General features: G+C 48.4%; 1 non-coding gene across 1 annotated transcript; it reads left to right on the forward strand.

Annotated features, from left to right (window-relative positions):
• The first annotated feature begins 6500 nt into the window (after nucleotides 1–6500).
• TRNAC-GCA lies at nucleotides 6501–6573 on the forward strand. Its single transcript has one exon. It is a non-coding gene; the product is annotated as a tRNA-Cys (tRNA).
• The last annotated feature ends 16310 nt before the right edge of the window (nucleotides 6574–22883 follow it).

Genomic DNA, 22883 nt, shown 5'->3' on the forward strand with positions numbered 1-22883 from the left:
GCCGCGCGAGGCGTCTGGCCCCGCGCCTGCGCATTAAGCCGACCCGCCCCTGAAGCCCCGCCCCGTCCCAACCCTCTGGCGGGAGTTCCCGGGCCACGCTCTCCCCCTGCCGCTCAAAGAGGGCACTGCGTCCCGCGCACTGCAAGGCGTCCCGGGACGCCGCGCTCTGTGCTCACAGCCCCCGCTAAAGGAAGCTAGGCGGGAGACCCGCCAGGAGAGGGTCACCCGGTCCCAGAGTGAGGGGACGTGCAGAGGTAGGAACCTGGACAGAATGGGCAGGGACGGCCGTCTGGCTCACGGGGGAGGGGTTGGCGGGGAGGGGTATTTCATCCACCTACAGGTTCAGTAAGGTTCAATAAGCGCTTTATTGAGCTCCTGCTGTGTGCCAGCCTCTGTGTTAGGCGCTGGGGACACCGTGAAGGAAATGGACAACTTAAATTTCATCTTAACTAAACTCATATGAATTATAGTATCATTCATAGCATTTATTGAGTGCCTACTGTGTGCCAGCCTTCTTAGCGCCTGCCAACCAATGGTAAATAAGAAAAATTTATAACTTAACCTTGAGGAGCTCATAGACTAATAGGAGAGAAAAGTATAAATCAACTATCACAGACAGCTTAATGGTACTGATAGAAATGAACAACAATTTGCTGTGTATATTAGTTTCCTAATGCTGCTGTAACAAATTACCAAAACTTTGTCTTTGAAAAAACCACACATTGTTGGCACTTCCCTGGTGTCACAGTGGTTAAGAATCTGCCTGCCAATGTAGGGGACACGGGTTTGAGTCCTGGTCGGGAAGGATCCCACAGGCTGCAGAACAACTAAGCCCGTGTGCCACACCTATTGAATCCCTTGCACCTAGAGCCCATGCTCTGCAACGGGAGAGGCCCGCAGAGAAAGCCTGTGCGCAGCAACGAAGACCCAACACAGCCAAAAATAAATAAACAAACTTCAAAAAAAAACATATATTATTATCTGTAGTTTAGAGTCCCTCACAGGTCTCACTGAGCTAAAATCAAAGCATTGGCAGGATGCATTCCTTTCTGGAGGCTCTAGGGAATAACCCATTTCTTTGCCTTTTCCAACTTCTAGAAGCTTCCCAAATTCCTTGTCTGAGGCCTATTCCTCCAACTCCAAAACCAGCAACATCAGGCAGAGTCTTTCTCATGCTGTCATCTCAGGTTATCCACAGTCACATCTTCCTCTAATTCTTTTTTTTTTTTCTTGCAGTACGCGGGCCTCTCACTGCTGTGGCCTCCCCGCTGCAGATCACAGGCTCCAGACGCGCAGGCCCAGCGGCCATGGCTCACAGGCCCAGCCGCTCCGCGGCATGTGGGATCCTCCCGGACCGGGGCACGAACCCACGTCCCTTGCATCAGCAGGTGGACCCCCAACCACCGTGCCACCAGGGAAGCCCCCTCTAATTCTTTTAAGGACCCAGCTGGGAAGAGGGGTTGGGCAGGATGAATACATATCAAGGGCTTCCAGCCCTAGGAGAAGTCAGCAGATTTGTGGTGACATTCTGTAACAGGTCATTTGCATACAAGGTGAAGTGCTTTCTTCAGACAGATTGCCGCACTGGAAATGCTCAAAACCACCTTGGGGGAAAGACAGTATTGCCTGGCCCTGGCCCATGGTTGGGATCAGTAACTATCTGAAGTCTCATTCCCCTCCTTAGTGGTTAAGTGAAGACATGTGCTGGAGGTCAGCTGATAAGCACTAGACAAAGCTGGACTTGTACCTGGGTTTAACGCCAAAGTCTGTACTATGCCTCAAAGACCCCATGCTGTTCCCAGCCTGGGCCTTGCCTTTGCCCACACAATCTGAGCAACAGATTCACTAGAGGCAGTTTAGGTAATCTTACTTACCACATGCCCAAGGCTTCTGGTTCCTCATGCTTTCCTCCATCCAAAGGCATCCATCAAAACTTATCAGCCAGTGTCTCACTCCGAAGGGGACCTCCTCCCTGCTAGGTGAGACTGGAGCTAGTGTGATCAACTCTGCTCACTCGGCAGCTGATAATGTACTACGGTTCTCCTTTCTTATGAGATATTTCTGTTTTCACCAGGTCTTTGACACACATAACTAAGTAAGTTCTGCACCTAAATATCCAGTCCACTTCACTCTGAGCTGAGGCATCCCTGTCTTAGGATGAAGCTGGTGATTCTCTCCAGTCAATCAGAAGACACTTAAGAGTTCCCTAGGAAGCAGTTTATGGGGAGTGAAGGGGATTCAGCAACCTTGGTGGAGGAGGGTGGTCAGTGGCTTTGGTGACAAGGAGAGGAAGCAGACAAGGTCTTCAAATGGCTCTTTATCAATATGTGATAAAAGATGAGGGCTGAACAACTCAGGGCAGGCATTTCTGCAGGGAGCGTTTTAGCCAATGCCTTCCACAGTTTTGCTGACAAGGCCTTCTCTTCAAACACCCAATCTGTTTTCTAAATTTTTTTCCTAGGCTTCTTTGATCTCTTCTTGGTAGAACCATCCAGAATGGAAGAGTGTAGAGAAGCGAAAGGCTCAGGCTTTCGGTGTGAATTCTGGCTATCCTGGCTCGATGACCTTGAACAAATAACCTCAGCAAGCGTGTTTTCTCATCCGGGAAATGGAGCCAACACATCAACTCCTGGGGTTATTAAATAATGCAAGCAAAACTCTTAGCAGAGTGCCTGGAATACCATCAGCACTCAATAAATGTAACTGAAAACTGGGCAAAATTAACAGAGACTTCTCAACCAGACACTGAAAAATCTAGAATTAGCTGCATTTTCCCAGACTCCAGTCTGTCTCTGTAAGAAGCCAAGGCTCCTCTCCATGTCTGTTACCCACAGATGTTGACACCAATCTGTTCCAGCCCCGCAAGATCCCAGTCAGAAGGAACTGACAAAGAAAACATAAGTCAAGCAGTAACCCCTACATGTCAGGATGGACCTGACAAGACAACAGCAAATTCACAGACATCCACAAGGAAGGGTCCACCTGTACCTGAAGATGAACATCGGGTGGAAGGTTGGAGCACTGTGAGCCTGCTTCTCAAAGTTGCACAATTTGCCAGGTCAGCCCATGGGAGTAGGATTGGAGGGAGCTCTTCTACCCAGGCAAGTGTGCAGAAGTTCCTCCAATCCCACCTCCAGGCCTTTGCTCAGGCAGTCCCTCCATCAAGAGCGCTCTCATCTCTCCCCTCCAACTTGGAAAAAGCGTGCCCATCCCCCAGTCCCCTCACCCTCACAGCTTGTGTGGTCCCAATGCTTGTTTTATGCTGAAGTTTACTTGCTGTTTTCACTTGCTGAAGGAGGGCAACTGTCATCTCTGTCCCCTTGCAAGATGCAAGGGTTTAAAAAAAAAAAAAAAAAAGATGCAAGGGTTTTAAGACCTAACAGAGCCCAGAGCCCGCACTGTCCAACATAAGTATGATGAGAGCCACACTGTAACTTTAAATGTTCTAATGATACCAAAGAGTTATTAAGTACCCTTTAAAAAGTAAAAGGGAGCTTCCCAGTTTCCATCCCTGGTCTGGGAGCTAGATCCCACGTGCACACCGTATGTAACAAGGAGTTCACGTGCCACAACTAAGGAGGCGGCGAGCCACAACTAAGGAGTCTGCCTGCCACAACTAAGACCAAATGCAACCAAATAAATTTTAAAAAAAGAGGTGTAATAATAATAGTGGTAGTATAGTTGTAATAGTAATAATAATAACAGAAGCTTCTGCTTCTTAAGTAGTGTTATTCTCATTTAATCATCACAACAACTCCAGGAGGTGTTGTTATTATCCCCATTTTACAGGTAAGGAAACTGAGGCTGAGAGGAGTAGTCATATGCCTAAGGTCACAGAGTGACAAAGACTGGATACTAAGTAAAGACTAAGAAAGGCAATAGTCATGATTAAGAGCAGGGACCTGCAGCTGCCCCTGACTTTATTTCCTTACCTCTAATCTACATTAACAATGTACCTCCTAGGAGTTTTTGACAAATGGGAAGCTAGATGTATAGCACTTAGCATGTACATGTCAGCTGAGAGAGCTGATACTCCTGTTATTGTCATGATTATGTGACAATGTGAGTGGACATCAAAGAGGAAGACTGAAAGTTCCAGGTTTAGAAGCTTGCTTTCCAAAGGGAACAGAGGCGAAGACGAAGAACCAGAACTTGCAAAATAAATTTCTGTTCTCCCCAGATGCATCTTTCCCCCAGGGCAGGGTCCTTCTCAGCTGTAATTTTACACCAATGTCCACACCCTGCCAGAAAGAAAGAGAGCAAAATGTAAACGAGAATATTTGCTCTGTCTCCACCCCCTAGAGAAAGAGGAGCTGGTTCTCTTCGCAGCTCCCTGGAGAAGTGGGAAGGTTCACGCTCCACTGCCAGCCCCGACTGCAAAGGTCCTGGGACCATGTGAGTGGGGTGCTGGAAGGAAGCCCACTCTGGTGGGGAGAGCGGGGAGGGCTGCTGGGAGATCTGGCCTTCCCCAAAAAAGGTGGCAAAAGGCAGCAGCAGCGTGCAGGGGCCCCACTAGCCAGCCCTGCCCTGAGATTAGGTGAGGCGGCTGCTGGGAGAAGGCACAGATCTTCACCCCACTCACCCACCTCCTAAGGTGGAAATCAAAACGGGCAGAGCAGTGATCACGAAAGCCATTCTTTACTGGATTCACACAATGGGCTACGTGACTGTGGTTTTAGCTCTATTCTCTCCTTTGATCCTACAGCTGTAGTAACTGGCCACTTCCTAGTGCTAGGTAATGAGCTAAGCATGTCCGTGAGTTATCTTTTTTAATCGTCTCAAGAACACTGTGAGCTCGGTGCTATTGTTATCAGCCCAATATTACAAGTAGGGAAATTGAGGCTGCAAAAAAAAAAAAAAAAAAAAAATCAGTTCACTTTCTCAGAGTCCCTTGGGAATTAGGTGTCAGATTCTGGATTCAAACCCTGGTCTCACCAACTCCAGAGGCCAGTTCTGAGTCTCTAAGCTCATCAGGCTCTCAGAGCCCACAGCCCTGACTTCCAGGAGCACAGTTTGTCCAGCGATGGCAAAGGAATGAAGGCAGTGGCCACTATCCACTGGACATCTGTGTTGTTCATTCAGCAGGTGTGGGAGTCAGGGTCTGCTGAGGACCTTGGCTTCCTCCCTCGAGGCCTTCCCCTCCCAGCCTGAGGTGGAACTCACTGCCCCATACTGCACCCCAGACTTGCTGGAATCACCAAAAAAAAAAAAAAAAAGAAAAAAGAAAAATTAGTTTGCAAATGACTGGGCCCTCTTCCTCCACACAGTCTGGCTTTGGCTTCTTTGGCAGATCCATGTGTAGGTCTGGTTTGTTTTTTTAAAGTGCAGACAAATGCCACAGGGCACTTTTCAGCTAAAGAAAACCCGGTCTAGCCGCTGCTCACCTGGCAAGCCCAGTCTGTCTTCCAACTGGAACAGAACTGCCCCTTTGTGGATGGCTGGACAGCTGACAAAGCCCTTTTCCATCCTTATCTCATCCACTCCCTCCGCCCCCACTGCTCCGCGGGCCAGGATTAGTAGTATTACTCTCAGAGCACTCAAGGACAGGGACCGTTTATCCCTAGGGTCTAAGAGAGTGGAGGCACTGAATTGCCGGGAAGGAGGCTCCAGGCCACGTGGTTAGCCAGAGGGTCAGAGCTCAATGTTGTGTCTTCTGACTCTAAAGCCTTCTCTAGGGCTCCTTTTGGATGTCCAGGGATGTTTACTGCACTGTCTGTAACAGCCACGTGCCCCTCACTGGTGGGTCCCTCATAGGCACTGTAGCCTTGCTCCTCCGTGTGGTCCCACCGCCAGCAGCTCGGGCAGTACCGGGGGGGTGTGCAGAACCTCAGGTGCCACCCTGGACCTGCTGAATCCAAAGCTGCAGTTTAACAAGATCCCCAAGGCGATTCCTGTGCTCATGAGAGTTGCAAAGTCCCACATTACAGTACATCCGTCTGGTGGACCACCTTGCCACATTTTACAACAGGATGTGATGGATCTACATAGGCTGACGTAAAAGGATCTCAGAACTTATTGTTACATGGCGAAAAAGAAAAGCAAGTTACAGATCAAAATGAATTTGTATGATTCAATTTGTATACACATTAAAAAAAAAAACCACTAGTACACGTTAATATGTGCACAGAGTTGATCAGCCAGGCAGCCTATTAGGGTGCTAGTCTAGAAGGGGAACCCCAACAGCACTGAACTAGATCAAAACACAGTGCCGGTTAACTCAGGTTTCCACGCGGGACAGACCTGTGGTAACCAGTGCTCAGAGGGAAATAGCCTCCTCTGGGGGAAACTAGAACATTCCCTTCCTCAGCACTAGGAGCAACTCTAGGCTGTGCCACCATGCCAGAGTCCAGCTCAGCTAGGCGACGATTCTCTCAGGTCCGTGGTCTGTCAGCTTAGTCCTTGGTCAGAGATGTGTGCCTCCCCGAGACCTAGTGATTTGTTAGTGCGTCACCTGAATCTTAGCCCCTAATACAGCCCCCAAGAAACTGACTGCTTAGACTTCCCTGGTGGTCCAGTGGTTAAGACTCCGTGCTTGCAATGCAGGGGGCACAGGTTCGATCCCTGGTCAGGGAAGTAAGATCCCACGTGCCACGTGGCGCGGCCAAAAAAAAAAGAAACTGACTGCTTGGATGACTGCAATTCCAGGACAATTCCAAGTAAGTTAAAAGGTCAGATTTCATTCTGTGTATGTAATAAATTCTCTGTTTCAAAAAGAAAGAGGAATGATCTATTTTATTAACAGAAAATCAGTTTCTCCACATCCTGCCTAAGTAAATTTTGAACCACTGTTTTTAAAATATCAAGTTGAGGGGATGCCAAATTACAAGCCTGCCCAGGGCACCTCTGTGTCTCAGTCTGGCTCTGTATGTGCATAAAAAAAACAACAACAAAGAAACCTTGAAAGGATTTACAGGAAACAGTTAAGCAGGCCAATCACTAGGAGGTAGAATTATAAGAAGTTTTACTTTTTACCTTAATGACTTTCTCTCTTCCTTAAATGTTTTGAAACATGCACTGTTGGTGGGAATGTAAAATAGTAAACCCATTTTGGAGAGCGGTTTCTTAAAAAGTTAAACGTATGATCCAGCCATTCCACTCCTAGGTAATTTACCCAAAGGAAATAAAAGCATGTGTCTATAAAAGGACTTATACTTGGATGTTTGTACCAGCTTTATTTGTAATTACCCAAAACTGGAAACATCCAAAGGTCCATTTAACAGGTGAATGGATGAACATACTGTGGTGCATCCATAAAATGAACTAGTCAGTACTCAGCAATAAAAAGTAAGGGCCTACTGACACACACAACAACACAGACGAATCTCAAAATTGTTATGCTCAGTGAAAGGAGCCAGGCAAAAAAAGAATATATACTGTGTGATTTCATTTATGTAAAACTCTAAAAAATGCAAGCTATTTATAGTGACTGGACAGCAGATCAGTGAGTGTCTGGGGATGTAGGGGGTAAGTGGGGAGGGATGGGAGGGAGAGATTACAAAAAAGTATAAGGAAACTTTGTGGAGTGATGGATATATTCCTCATCTTGATCATAATAATGGTATCATGAATATATATTTGTGTGTGTGTTTATGGGTATGTGTGGGTGGGTGTGTAAAAACATCACATTATACACTTCAAATATGTGCCGCTTACTGTAAGTATATCATAACAAAGAAGAGAGAAAAGAAAAGAAAAGAGAGGGAGGTAGGGAGGAAGGGAAGGAAGGGAGGGAGGGAGGGAGGGAAGAAGGGAGGGAGTAAGGAAGGAAGAAAGGAAAGAAAAAAAACAAGCCTTTTTTAAGTTTATGAGTAGAAAAAAGCAAAGGCACACCCACATTAAAATGTGTGCTTTTTCACTTGTAAATCTCCTGGTCTCCTCTACCTATCATTGCAGAAAATGCATCAAATGTGATCCTTAATTCAGCTCATTTTAAGACTATCTGTTCCTTTCTCTCCCCCATGTCCCCCACCAAGTGAAGCGGAATCCTGCTGAAATGGAATCAGATAAGGTTTCCTCGCTCCACTATGGCCCCCAGCTTCTCCCCATGGAGGTTACAGGCTGCGAGGAATGTGATGGCATGTTTAGTTTGGAGCAGACTTTGGCCAGTAAATACAATCTCAGCTCAGACCAGAATCAGCCCTGATAGAAGATAGGCCCTTCCAAAATAGCTGGAGGTCAGTCCTCTGTCCAAAAGCTCCATGTAGATCTTTAACAGTGAGGGGAGGGGAGGGGAGGAGAAGGCGGTAACCACAGCATTCTCCTCAGTATCACTGGAGCCTAACTGGGAAAGCTCTTGGCTACAGAAGCTCACTGAGAAGTAACAAGAGAACAATCAGAACATGGCTGGCCAAGCTTAACGAGGTCTCTGATGGTCCCCCGTTCTCCAAGTGTGAGAGGTTTACACCTCCGTTGGCCTCAATGGTTGACCAGCCATGTGATCCCAAGTTGGTTAGGACCAAAGGGAGTCCACTGGACCAGATGGCTTTCTAGAATGCAAAACTCTAGTAACAACAATGATAACCATGACATCTGGTGCTGAGCACACATCTATTGCCACGTTTAATCCTTACACAACTCCATGAAGTAGGAACTGAGTCCCAGAGAGGTTAAGCAAGCATCCTATTAATAGGTCTGACTCCAGGGCCCATGCTCTGGGCCATAGCACCACACTGCCTCCCAGGAGACCATGGGAAGTCCAGGCATGGCAGAGATCCTGGACTCAGACCCAGGTTCAAATTCCCATTCTGCACTGATGAGTTATGCAGGAATAATAATAATACCTACCTCACGCTTGCAAAATCACGTGGGTAATGAGGGCTGAGCATAGCAGGTGATCAGGAAGTGGTAGCTGCCATCATTTTCATCATCATCGTCATCACCGTCAGTGTCCAGAAGACCATCCAAAGCTGCTTCTCAATAAAAGAAAAACAAGGACCAGCACTGTAAATAGTAAAGGCTGGGGCTAGGACCGAAACCTAGGCAGTGGCTTGGAGCCTGTGATTCAACAACTACAAATTTTAATTGCAGTATTATATTTTCCAGTTCTGGGACTTCCATTTAATTATTTTTTATAGTTTCTAGTTTCCTGCTGAAATTCTTTTCTAATTTCTTGAATGCATTAATCACAGTTATTAGAGTCTCACCTCAAGCCTGGGGTTTTATTAAGGAACCGCCACCATGGGTCAGTCCTCACTCCAATTTTCGTTCCCCCAGACCTTGAGACACCAAAGCCCTGCCAGCTTCTCAGCCTCTCAGCTGCCCCAGTCAGTACACTCCTTGAGGGGAAAAGCAACTCCCCAGTTACAACTCCCTTGTCCTTCTCAATCATTTCTAGGTGCTCTCGACAGAAGGGGTGACCTGATACTAGCTCGCCTGCTGTGGCCAGAAGCAGGAAGCACCAGCCCTCCCCCCAACCCCATCCTCTTGCTGCTTCTCTGCCAACATGGATAAAGGCTGCAAAATTAAAAAGCAAAAAGAGAAAAGATAGGTGATATTGCAGTTTTCAAAGTTGTGTTATTTACTTATTTGGGCGACATTTTTCTCTATTTTATTTCAAGAAATACTACACAATATAGTTTCTGAAGGAAATGAATGATAAAAGCTGCCATTTATTGAGCACTTCAAAAGGACTTAATTGTTTTAAGCATTTTACATGTATTAACTCAGTCCTCATTAAAAGGCTGCGAGTAGGTTTTGCCATCTCCACTGCCATGGGTGAAGGAGCCAAGGCCCAGAGAGGTGAAGACATTGGCTCCAAAACACACAACTTTTTTTTTTTTAACATCTTTATTGGAGTATAATTGCTTTACATTGTTGTGTTAGTTGCTGCTGTATAACAAAGTGGATCCGCTATACGTATACATATATCCCCATATCCCCTCCCTCTTGCATCTCCCTCCCACCCTCCCTATCCCACCCCTCTAGGTGGTCACAAACCACCGAGCTGATCTCCCTGTGCTATGCGGCTGCTTCCCACTAGCTATCTAGTTTACATTTGGTAGTGTATATATGTCCATGCCACTCTCTCACTTCGTCCCAGCTTACCCTTCCCCCTCCCCGAAGACACACAGCTTGTACAGCATAGAGCAGAGACACAGACCCAGGTATGGCCAAACATTCTTCTTTGTGACCTAAGTGCAAGGCATGAGTAATTATAAGGAGTTAGAGTATCCGGATTTGAAAGGGCAAGAAAGCCCGAAACAATTTGCAGACCACCAGAAAGAAAATGGCTAAGGAGGATGAAGCAATGTCTTGGGGCAAGAAAGAGTTCTGAGCTCTGTTTGGTGAGCCCCAGCTTTGAGGACAGGTAACTTTGCCTCAGTGTCTTCATCTGTAAAATGGAAATGATAAAAGCATTCATCTTACCCCGTGGGCTGTTCATTCCAGGACTTTAGCACTCAACCGCCTTTCCCATTTCCCAGCTCCAAGCAGAACCTGAGACCTTCCCTGTTGAGGGAGGTTTGCTTCAGGTAGAGGAAAACTAGGATTCAGCCAGCTGCACACCTGCTCTGAGCCCAGCCTCATCCTCCTTTGGAAGGAACCTAGATTCGGATGCCAGGCCCTGCAGGGGGGCGGAGAATGGAAAGGGAGCTTTCCCAGGCCAAATGCAGAATCCCTCCAAGTCTGGATGGTCCTACAGGGCAGCGAGGCCCTTCCCACGCAGTCACCCCAAACTCAGAGGGCTCACTCAGTCACAGTCTGTGCGTGTTTTCTGAGCACACACCAGTCAGTCAGGACTCGCCTGGTTGCAGGTGGTTGAAACCCAGCTGAAAGTCTGAAAGCAAAAAGAGAAATGATTGTCCCTGTAACCAGACAGTCCAAGGGGGTGGTTCAGACGCGTCTGGATCCAGGGGCCTAGGTGACACCTTCAAGATCCACCTCTCTCCCTCAGGGCTCTGCCTTCCCCTCTGCTGGCTTCCTGCTCGGGCAGGCCTCCCCACGTGGTGATGAAGCTGCCCTCCAGCTGCGCCAGTTTCACCTCCTCGGCAGCCCCAACCCGGAAAGAGCTCCTCTTTCCCAGAACTTCCAGCAGAAGTCCAGGGCTGATGCTAGTTGGCTCTGCTGAGCCTGACCCGCTCTCACAGTCTGAGGGACGTGGGCCTCCCCGTGCGCAGCCCTGGACTGTACTGTACGTTCACCCCGCCTGGGGGGTGCAGGCAGCTACCTCACTGTTGATATGGGGAGGCATCGAGGACAGATTTACTGAGCCCCGCCTCTGCCAGACACTGTTCCAAGTCCTGTAGATGTATTTAAATCTCACAGAACTCTGTGAGTTAAATGCCATCAGGTGGGGTGGAAGGGGCCGTATAGGAGTGGGGAAGTGGGAGGTACAAACTATCAGCTGTAAGAGCGGCTCAGAGATGTATCGTACAACATGAGGAATAGAGCCAATATTTTGTAGTAACTGTAAATGGAAAGTAGACTTTAAATTTTGTAGAAAGGGCTTCCGTGGTGGCGCCATGGTTAAGAATCCGCCTTCCAATGCAGGGGACACGGGTTCAATCCCTGGTCCGGGGAGATCCCACATGCCGCAAAGCAACTAAGCCTGTGCGCCACAACTACTGCGCCTGTGCCCTACAGCCCACGCACCGCAACTACTGAGCCCACGTGCCACAACTACTGAAGCCCACGTGCCTAGAGCTCATGCTCCGCAACAAGAGAAGCCACCCCAATGAGAAGCCCACACACCGCCACGAAGAGTAGCCCCCGCTCACCGCAACCAGAGAAAGCCCAAGTGCAGCAACAAAGACCCAACACAGCCAAAAATAAAACAAATAAAATAACATTTTAAAAATAAAATTTGTATAAAAATAGAGACTTCCCTGGTGGTCCAGTGTTAAAGAATCCACCTTCCAATGCAGGGGACGCAGGTTCGATCCCTGGTCAGGGAACTAAGATCCCACATGCTGCGGGGCAACTAAACCCACGTGCCACAACTACAGAGTTTGCAGCCTCAACGAGAGAGCCCACGTGCCACAAACTACAGAGCCCACGTGCCACAACTAGAGAAGAGAAAACCTGCACACCACAACTAGAGAGAAGCCCAAGTGCCACAACTAAAGAAAAAGCCCGAGTGCCACAACGAAGGGACTGCGCACCACAATAAAAGATCCCGCATGCCTCAACGACCCGATGCAGCCAAAAAAAATTGTATAAAAAAATTTTTAATAAAGATAAAGAAAATAGGAACATACACACAAAAAATACCATCAGGCAGGTGAGGAAACTGAGGCACAGAGAGGCCAAGTTACCCCAAATTGCACAGTTGGGAGACAGCAAGGCATGGCCTCACACGCAAGCACCTACGGAAACCTCCCCCCCCCCCAACCATTGCACCACACGGCTTCTACCATTTCTCCCTCAAGCTCTGGCCACATGGAATCATTTCAGTTCCTCAAATGATTAAGCTTTCTCTCACCTCCTGGCCTTTGCACTCGCTCCTCTTCTGTTCAGCACCCGCCCTTTCCCTTTCCTCCCAGCCTAGGCTGAAGCTGGCACTCAGGAAGTCTTCCCTGACCCTTCAGACCAGACGGGCCCTTCTGTGTGCTCCCAGCCCCAGGCACCCCCTGCGATGGGTTGCAACTGCCCGTTGCTTGACGATGTGCCCACCAGGTGTCAGCTGTTCTCGGGAACCATGCTACATCTGAGCAGTTGGTAGGGGACGGGCTGGTTCAGTAGTTGCATTAGTTTCCTGTGGCTACTGTAACAAATCACCATAAATGTAGTGGCTTAAATCAACACAAGTGTATTTATTCCCTTTCAGTTCTGGAGGCCAGAGGTCCAAAGTCAGTTTCACTGGGCTAAGGTCAAAGTGATGACAGGGCTGGTTCCTTTTGGAGGCTCCAGGGGAGAATCTGTTTCCTTGCCTTTTTCAGCTTCCAGAGGCCACCTGCATCTCCTGGCTTCCATCTTCAAAGGGAGCAGTGTAGCATTTTCAAATGTCTTCCTCTCTGTTCCTCTGGTTTGTCATCACATTGTCTTCTGTCTGAAAGACACAGGTGGAGGATACCCTCTTATAAGGACTGTTGTGATTACATCGAGCCCATGTGGATAATCCAGGATCATCTCTCTATCTCAAGATCCTTCACTTAATCACATCTGCAAAATCTCTTTTGCCATAGAAGGTAACAGTCACAGGGTCCGGACGTGGACTTCTTGAGGGACTACTGTTCGTCTACCACGGGGGTGAAGTGTGAGGACTCCCAGCCTGGAAGCCTGCTCTTGAACCCATGTGGTTCAACCTCTAACTTGCTGTGACCAAGTGATTTAACCTCCCTGTGCCCCAGAGGGCAGAGGGCAGGAGATGACTGAGTAGAGTCGTTTGAGGAACCGAAAGCAATTCAGGCTGGCTGCAGGACAGGGTCACGGGAGGAGCCGCTTGGCTTCAAGCCCCGGCTCTGAGTCAGTTTCTGCATCTGTGAAATGGAGATGATAACGGTCCCTACCTCATAGCCCTGGCTGTCAGAGGATTAAATGACTCAAGACATGTGAAGTGTTGAGCGCGGTGCTTTGGCACAAAAACACTCGATAAATTTTGGAAGTTAGATGTTGTCTTAGTTTGGGTTTCCTCGCAAGCAGACCCAATTCTAGGATTCAAATGCAAGACATTTATTTGGGAAGTGATCCCACGAAGCACTAGCAGGGGAGGTGAGAGGTGAGGCAGGCAAGGAAGGAAGCCCATAAACGGTGCGTTAATGAGGGGCTGCTCCTGGGACGAGGAAAGGGGAGGAGCTGGGGGCTTTGCCATCAGTTATTGGTGGAGGGCTACTGGGAGGGGGGGCGCTGTTCATTCGAGGCCCTTTTGGACTAAGATGTACAGGCAGAGTGTGGACTTACGATGACTAAATAAGTTAGTTTATGAAAAGCACTCACCCAGTGAGCAGGTGACCAGAAAGTCATCAGGCAGAAGGGCTTGGCTGCCAGCAGCTGGAAGTAACTGGTGTAAGCTGAAGGGGGTCTGGGTGTGTGCTGAGCGTGTGCTATAGTCGTACCAGAGACCATCCCACCCGGGAGCCTGGACTCTGGGGACTACACACACAGTGGCATCCCCCGAAGAGTGTGGCTCCCCCTGTCTTGGAAAGGGGCAGGGCCAGGACTGAGGCCCGAGCCTCTGGGCCCCTCAGAGCAGGTGGGAGAGGCTCTTACGCAATGTCATGTACTTTCTCCAGGACAGGCTGAAGTGGAAATGTTAGCAGATCCCCACAGGTACCTGACAGACCAGCTCGGCAGCCCAGGGCCCCAGAGGCCGATAGGAAGGTGGTGTCTGTGGTCAAAGTCCTGATGGGGGACGGAATGACAGGCAAGTGCCTGTGCAGTGAAACAGCGAGGTGTGAAGGGCCCGGGGCAAGGGGTCCGTCGGTAAAGGCAGGGAGGAAGATGACCTTTTAAAGAACAGAGGCCATGAGGCTGTGGATTTGGGTGAAGGGCAGGGCTGTTGTGGCTTTCTGAGATATTTCAGGCATGAATAATGCTCAGATTGCTGGGGTGGACACAGAAAGAAAAGTGGGAAGTAGTCCTGAAAGATGGAGAAAGGCCAGCTACTCTGCAGTCACTGCAACTTGGGACCTCAAAGGCACTTCCCCGCAGCAGTGAGGGATGAAGGCTGTTCCAATTTCAGGGCCCTGGCAGGTACCTCATGGCAAGGCCTGAAGCCCAAGGAACAAGGCTGGTTCGGACATCAGGCCAGAGCTCTGGGACGCTGCAACCCAACATCTTCCCAGTCCTCTCTCTGCTCTAAACCCTCGAGAAGTCCAGCTGACAGAATGTGGCCCGCTGCTCAGAACATGGGATTCGGGACAGGCCTTGACCTCATTTGAGGTTCCAAAAATAGACCTTTTTTTTTTTGAGGTACTACTCTAATCCTGGGGCCCCCTGGCTCCATGATCTGTAGATATGAACTTATCTATCTTCTGAGAGACAGAAGAGGAAAATTCAGTGTTACCTGCTAGTCTCCTTGATCCAGGAGAGTCTGTGGTCAAGGACCAGACAGCCTGGACTCTGATTCCAGCTCTGCCATTGACCAGCTGTGTGACCTTGGGCAAGTTACCTGACCTCTCTGAGCCTCCACTAACTTCCTCTTAGTACATGTGTTGATCATAATCATACCGACCTGGTAGAATTGTAATGACTAAACAAGTTAGTTCATGTAAGACACTCACCACAGTGCCAAGCACATAGGAAGCCACTGACTTCTCTAGTTAGTGTGTATTATCTCATTAATTCTGATAGCAACTCAAGCTGTGCTCACCCAGTGCCTGTATGTCCCCCTCAGAGCAAATCATCTTGCTGTGGTGGATTATAACTTCCTGCTAACTTTTCAGATCCTTCCACAGAAGTTCCTGGAGCCAGGAACTCTGTGTTGTTTACTGCTTTTCCCAGCACAGCACACAAGTGCTCTAAAGATGTTGATTTTGAAAGTATCCCTGCTTTACAGACCAGGAAGCTATGGGCAGAGGGTTTCAGGGACATATTCATGGTTCCCTAGTAATGGGGTCATCCAATATACAGTCTCCAGCCCATGCCATTCTGCCAATCTGCAATTCTTGAGCACATTTTGTATGTCAGGCCTTGGACCGGGCACCAGGGAGAGACACAGAAAAGAAGGTAAACCTCAGCCCCGTCCTTCAGCATCCTTATCTTTAAAAGGGAGATCATACACTTTTCAAAAAAAAGATATCCAAACGGCCAACATGTACATGAAAAGATGCTCAACATCACTAATCATCAGAGAAATGCAAATCAAAACCACAATGAGATATCATCTCACGCCTATTAGAATGGCTATCGTCAAAGAGATAACAAGTATTGGCAAAGATGTGGAGAAAAGGGAACTCTGGTGCACTGTTGGTGGGAAGGTAAACTGAGGTTTACCTTTTGAGATTCCTCAAAAAATTAAAATAAGAACTACCATATGATCCAGCAATCCCACTTCTGGGTATATATCCTGAGGAAATGAAATCACTCTCTAGGAGAGATATCTGTACCCACATGTTCACTGCAGCATTATTCACAGTAGTCAAGACATGGAAACAATCTAAGTGCCATCAGTGGATGACTGGATTAAGATATTATTCAGCCATAAAATAAAAGGAAATCCTGCCTTTTGCAACAATATGGATGGACCTTGAAGGCATTATAGTAAGTGAAATAAGGCAGACAAAGACAAATACTGTATGTTCTCACTTGCATGTGGAATGTAAAAAGCTGAACTCATTGAAATAGAAAGTAGACTGGTGGTTGCTAGGGCTGGAGAGTGAGGGAAATGGGGAGATGTTGGTCAAAGGGGACACGTTTCCAGCCTTATGGTGACTAAGTTCTGGGGATCTAATGCACAGCATGGTGGCTGTAATTAACAATACTGTATTAGATACTTGAAAGTTAAGAGAGTAGATCTTAAATGTTATAACCACAAGAAAGTGGTAATTATGTGAGAGGATGTGGGTGTTAAGTAACCTTCCTGTAGTAATCCTTCATTACACTGGACACCTTAAACTTACATGTTGTATGTCAATAATATCTCAATAAAGCTAGAAAAAATGGAGATCATACTATCTCCCTCAAAGGGCTCCTGTGGGCTGAAGTGAAGTTTTGACTGCTAAGAGCCTGGCACAGGGTCCAGACTGAGGCAAGGGCTTGGTTACTGGGTGCTAGTACCGGTCTGTGGGCCTTTTCTTGTTCCTTCATCTGAAATTTCCCTTTTCTCCCTTCAGGCCTCCCAAGCCTGACTAGCACCCACTGAGCCAAGTTGTCACCTCCTCCACAAAGCAGCTCTGCTCCACAGGCTGGCTTAGTTCCTTCTTCTGTGATTTTTTTTTTTTTTTGGCTGCACCACGCAGCATGCAGGATCCTAGTTCTCCGACCAGGGATCGAACCAGTGCCCCCTGCAGTGGAAATGCGGAGTCCCAACAACTGGAACCCCAGGGAAGTCCCCTGTGATCCTAAAATGCCCAAGATTTTGATGCACTCCCCAAACTGGGTTAGTTCTGGACCAGACTGTACACTCTACGAGAAGGGGCCTGGGTCCATCTCAGCCACAGCTGTATCCCTGTATCTGGCAAAGGATCAGCCACATAATAAATGCTGAGTGAATAAAGGAAACAAACGAGTAGAAAGGAGAATGGATGAATGGATGGATGGATGAATGACAGATAGATGAATGGTTGGATGGGTGGATGGATGGATGGATGGGAGAATGGATAAATGATTGGATGGGTAAATGGATGAATGAATGAATGAATGAATGAATGAAGAGGTGCCAGGCTGAAAGGCAGCACTTCATCCTGCAGGCTGTGGATACTGCTGGGCTGTGGGGCATCCACACATGTGTGGCCTGGAGCCTGACAGTTCAGGCCTGAGGAATCTACATCCCGTCCCCACCCTGGGTGGGGTGTTTGCTCTACTCTTCTTTCCACAAGGCAATTAACTGCAACCACCCTCCATCCAGGCAGACAGATTCTAGAAAGTCAAACAGCCCTTCCCTCCCTGACTAGGAAAAGAGTGACAAGGTCTTGCCATCCACCAGTGGCTGGCTTTGGGATCCTCGAGTTTGCATTCCCCCAAAGCTCACAGCCGCATCTTTTTATTTTCCTTTTATATATAGCAAAACATTATACCCACTAGCCTTCTGTTTTATCTCAGGCTTGGTCTCCTGTGACCTCTTCTGAAATTTATCCTCCTGAAAGATAGCGTTCACCAATAGAAATCATATGTACTCTGCACTTGATTTTATTTTCATTTGACATATTACCTTTTCATGAGAACAGATACTATTTACCTGTGTAACTGCTGGTAGCTGTGGCCAGGCCCTTGCTCTGCAGTAATGTAACTTATTTAATCATCCATCATGTCAGACAACTTGTGTGCTTTACAAGGTCTCACTATGCTTGGGTGTAGAACAGTATGGCCAGCGTGCTACCTTTGTGTAAAAAAGATGGAGCAGGGCTTCTCTGGCGGCGCAGTGGTTGAGAGTCCGCCTGCCAATGCAGGGGACGCGGGTTCGTGCCCCAGTCTGGGAGGATCCCACATGCCGCGGAGCGGCTGGGCCCGTGAGCCATGGCCGCTGAGCCTGCGCGTCCGGAGCCTGTGCTCCGCAGCGGGAGAGGCCACAAGAGTGAGAGACCCGCTTACCACAAAAAAAAAAAAAAAAAAAAAAAAGATGGAGCAAAGCATGTATATTTACCTGTCTGCATATAAAATACCTCTGGAATGATTCATGAGAAAATGGTAACATTGTTACTTTCAGGGATAGAGATGGGGAGAAAATTTTTGCCTTGGATCCTTTGGTATCTTTTGTACTTTAAACCAGGATTTTTAAAAAAAAGATAATTAAATTAACATTAAAAATATCAAGGTTTCCTGCCCTGTCCCACTTGAGGGTGGATTAGACTTATAGACTCACTTCCAAAGAGTAGAGTTTGGAAAATGAAAAAAATAGTAACTTCACAGTAGAGAAGCCTGACAGACACCACCTTAACCACAAGCTCAAGGTGAATCTCACCAGCGGCGTCATGTGGGTGCCATGGACTCCTGATAGGATGTGATGAGAAGGGCACTTCACCTCTGTGGTGTTCTCTCTGAAAGCTTATAACCCAGGTCTACTGGGGAGAAAACCACACAGACTGGTGGGCATTGGACAGGAGACCTGCCATTCCTCCTCAAGACCATCCATGTCTTTTTTTTGGCAGTGCAGCTTGCAAGATCTCAGTTTCCCAACCAGGGATTGAACCTAGGCCCTCAGCAGTGGAAGCGTGGAGTCCTAACCACTGGACCACCAGGGAATTCCCAAGACCGTCCATGTCTTGAAAAACAGGGAGAAACTGTCACAGACTAAAGGGGAGCCATGATAAGTAAATGTCATGTGCTTCCCTGGATTGAGTCTTGGAACAGAAAGAGGACATTAGTGGAAAAATCCAGGTGAAACCCAAATCAAGTTTGGAATTTAGTTAATAGCTGAGTGCCAGTGTCAGTTTCTTGGCTGTGACAAATCCACATGGTAATAAAACATTAATAATGGGGAACTGGACTAAGGAACTCTCCACATTATCATTACACCTTTTCTGTAAATCTAAAATGATTCCAAAATTAAAAGTTCACTTAAAAAAATAAAGATTTCTCAAGTTTTAATGAGGAGTAAAACAAAACAAATAGCCCTACTATACCCTTTTGGAATAGGAGCTTGGGTCCCCTTTTTCCTTCTTCGGTCTGTGGTTACAGGAGCACTGCGCGTTATGAGTCGGAAGGATGGGGACATTTCCCACATTTCCATCAGCACTTCTGCTGAGGGAGGTCTGATTCAGGCCTGGTGTTTGTCTGGGGTTGGCTGAGGCTGTTTCAACACGAGAAATTGCTGTTACCATATAAATAAAAGTAATTCCCTTGGTGTTGAGGTTTGCATTTGTTCATTCACCTTAGATGGTGTCCAGATGTTTTCTCCGGGGGAAATGGCTTCAGGCTGAGGGGGTCTGGAGCCTATTGTTTTGGTGCCACATATGCTACTGGCCAGCAAGATGCCAGCTCTCGAGTGCAGAGTTTCTGAATCTCAGTTTGCCTAACCATAAGATGAGATGATAACTTCTCTCTCGTAAAGAACATATGAAAGCACTTTGCAAAAGGTATGATCAGTTCAAATATAAGACCTCAAACTTTTCTACTGGGGGAATAAACGCAGCCTGGAAAGTGAGCAGTTGAGAGTTGAGGGTGGGCTGGGTATAGCCCAGAGCAGCCGTCTTCGAAATATGATTTTCTTTTGGTGGTGGTGGTGGTGGTGGTGGAACCTCAGATTTTAGCTTTATTTTTACTTATTTATTTTTAAAAATAAATTCATTCATTTAGTTCTGGCTGCATTGGGTCTTTGTTGCTGCACCCGGGCTTCTCATTGCGGTGTCTTCTCTTGTTGCGGAGCATGGGCTCTAGGTGCGCAGTCTTCGGGAGCTGTGGCTCACTGGCTTCGGTAGTTGTGGCTCGCAGGCTTCAGAGCGCAGGCTCAGTAGTTGTGGTGCATGGGCTTAGCTGCTCTGCGGCATGTGGGATCTTCCCGGACCAGGGCTCAAACTTGTGTCTCCTGCATTGGCAGGCAGATTCTTAACCACAGCGCCACCAGGGAAGCCCCTGATTTTAGCTTTGAAATTCATGAAACTTGACGTTCTAGTCCCTGCAGGGCACACACTAAAGGCCAGGGTCAGCTCCGTGGGCGTGCTGCCCGTGCAGTCGACAGGGTCGTGTGCTTGGAAGGGCCCGGCACTTAATTTAATACTCTGCTGTCACCATCTTGAAATTCTCCATACTCTCTGAACCAGGGCCCCTACATTTTCATTTTACACCAGGCCCTGCAAAACGATGTAGCCTGTCCTGCTAATGGCACTCAGTGTGCATGTGGGAAGGCTACAGGCCAACTGGGATTTTGAGGGCAAGGAGAGGAGCGGCTGGAGTTGCAGAGGAGAGGAGATGTGAAGCTGTGGCCTCAGGAAAACAACTCCTAGAGAAGGAGCTGCAATGGGAGGTAGGATTTTCAGGAAGTCTTGCTCTACTAGGAAACTTGCCTTTTAAATTCCTAAGAAACCGCCAATAAATTTTTCGTTGCTGACGGTGGGTTGGATTTGTTTTTGGAGGGAGTCCTGTGTCAGGACTGGGTTCCACTCCACCTCCTGTGCCAGGGAGGAAGGCAGGGAGCATGCGCTGGGTGTGCCCTGGGTGCCAGCTGCCATGTTGGGTGTGTTCACGCCGAGAGGACAACAAACCAAGAGAGCAGGGCTGAGGCGCCCTGGCCATTCTCTTGATCCCTGTTCTAGGCTGTGTCTGAGCAGGGCATCTGTTATGTCCTTGGGTCTCCAATGCTGGGATTTTGAAGGGCAGGGACAGTAGGGCTTTTGAGGCTGCCCTGGGCCTCAGCCTTTTGCTTCGTGCTGGAACTCCACTTGGAGGCTGGCCAGCCCCCTCCTCTGCCTCTGACTTTATCCCCAGCCACGCCTCTTGCTGTGGCCCCACCTGCGCCCTGCCTGGCCCCTCCTCCACACCTTTGCTCCCACCTGAAACCACAGCCCTCCTAATGCTCCAGTCCAAGTCCTACCTGATCCTGGGGCCAAGGCTGCATCTGGACCCTCTCTCTAAACACTCACAGCACCCGGACAATAGTACAGTCAGTGTTTGCTGGGCCACTGTGTCAAGGTCTATTTGTTTATGAGGGTTGATGAGTTGGGTGTCCAGCCCCCTGCAGTTCCCATAAAAGTGCAGTTTAGTAAATGGCTAAGTGTGTGGGCTCTGGAGTCAGAGACCTGAGTTCAAATCCTGTCTCTACCAGTGTGATCTTGGGCACCTTACCCAGACTTCCTGAGCCTCACTGTGCCCACCTAGGAGGTGAGAATGGTGTCATGGGTTTGTTGAGAGAATGTATAAACGAGAGGACAATTAACTGTGGCTGTTGAAGTTATTATTATGACTGGGGATGGATGAGGACGACTCTGGACAGACTTAAATAATATAGACATTAATGGCCAGACTTAGTGTGTTCCAGGCAGTGTTCTAAGTGCTTTATGTAGGAGTTATTTAATTCTTATGATAACCTAGAAAGCTGGTATTATTTCCCCCATTTTACAGAGGGGGAAACTGAGACCCACAGAAGTGGTTGGCCCAACATTACAGTAACAGGTGGAGCTGGGATTTGAATCCGGACAGTCTGGCTACAAGGCTGTACCCTCACCCACTGGCTCTGCTAGCCCTCAGACAGCACCATAATGCTCCCTGTCTCCAGAGCCTGGGCTGGGCCGCTCCCTGCCTCTCCCAACTCTTCTGGTGCTGGGTGCCCCCACTGCCAAAGGAAGGAACCCTTGGTCTTTAAATACTTTAGCTTTCCGGGTAGCTAATATTTACTAAGCAAAAAGAATGCCCCAGGAACTATGCAAAAGATTAAAATATCTCATTTAATCCTCAAGGCAACCCTAGGAATTAGGTATCATTGTTATCTCCATTTCATAGACGGGAACTGAGCTCAGATAGCTTAGATAACAAGGCAGAGCGGGGACTTGAATTGAGGTTTGTGCTACTCTCCTTCCCAAGTGGAAGCAGACAGTGGGTTCTTGGGGTCCTTCTCCTGTCTGGAAGCCTGCCCACAAGCCACAGCAGCAGACTCTGGGAGGCTGGAAGGGGGATGGCCCACCCCCTCCCTGGCTCCAAGAATGTGATGAGGTCAGGGCGCGCTGGTCCCATGCCAGCTCCTGTTACCACCACCCCTACCCACCACTCCCCTACCCACTCCTCCCACTCCATCCTCAGGCTAGAAGAGGCGAGCTTGGCCCTGGGGTTCTGTGCTTCCTGGAAGGCAGGATGAGGAGGGAGCAGCTTAAAAATCCGTATAATGGCCACAGATGATTTCAGTGCAAGCTGGGTACTTTAAGTGACAGTAGGAGCAGAATGGAGGGGCTTGGCCCATAGGACAGTCCAGGAGGGCTTCACAGAGGTGGTAACAAACCCATAAACCTCTTCCAGGGCTTCAACCAGGATCTAACGGCACAGTTGCCTTCCAGAGACAGCAGGAGGCAGATTTTGCAGGGAGGTGGTGCCCTTGCCCACAGTCTGCTTTGCCCCTTCCTGGCTGGCCCAGCTGGCACTTCAGGTCAGACCTTGGCCCCAGCCTTTCTCCTGAGCCTGAGTCAGGGGAACACAAAGCCTGGAGCCTCCTGGAGTGCAGACACCCAGCCCAGCTGCTGGGTGTTCTCTGGGCAAGGACAGCCACCAAGTCTCAGATCCTGACAGAGAGGGTGTCTCCTCCATGCTGAGACCACTGGCTCCTCCTTAGCTGGCCTGGATCCAGGACTGGTCCATTCATGCTGCCTGATTACTTGTGTAGCACTGAGTTCAAGCCCTAGATCTGTCATTCACAAGCATGATGT

This window comes from Phocoena sinus, chromosome 11, assembly GCF_008692025.1.
Source record: "Phocoena sinus isolate mPhoSin1 chromosome 11, mPhoSin1.pri, whole genome shotgun sequence".
Taxonomy (NCBI): domain Eukaryota; kingdom Metazoa; phylum Chordata; class Mammalia; order Artiodactyla; family Phocoenidae; genus Phocoena; species Phocoena sinus.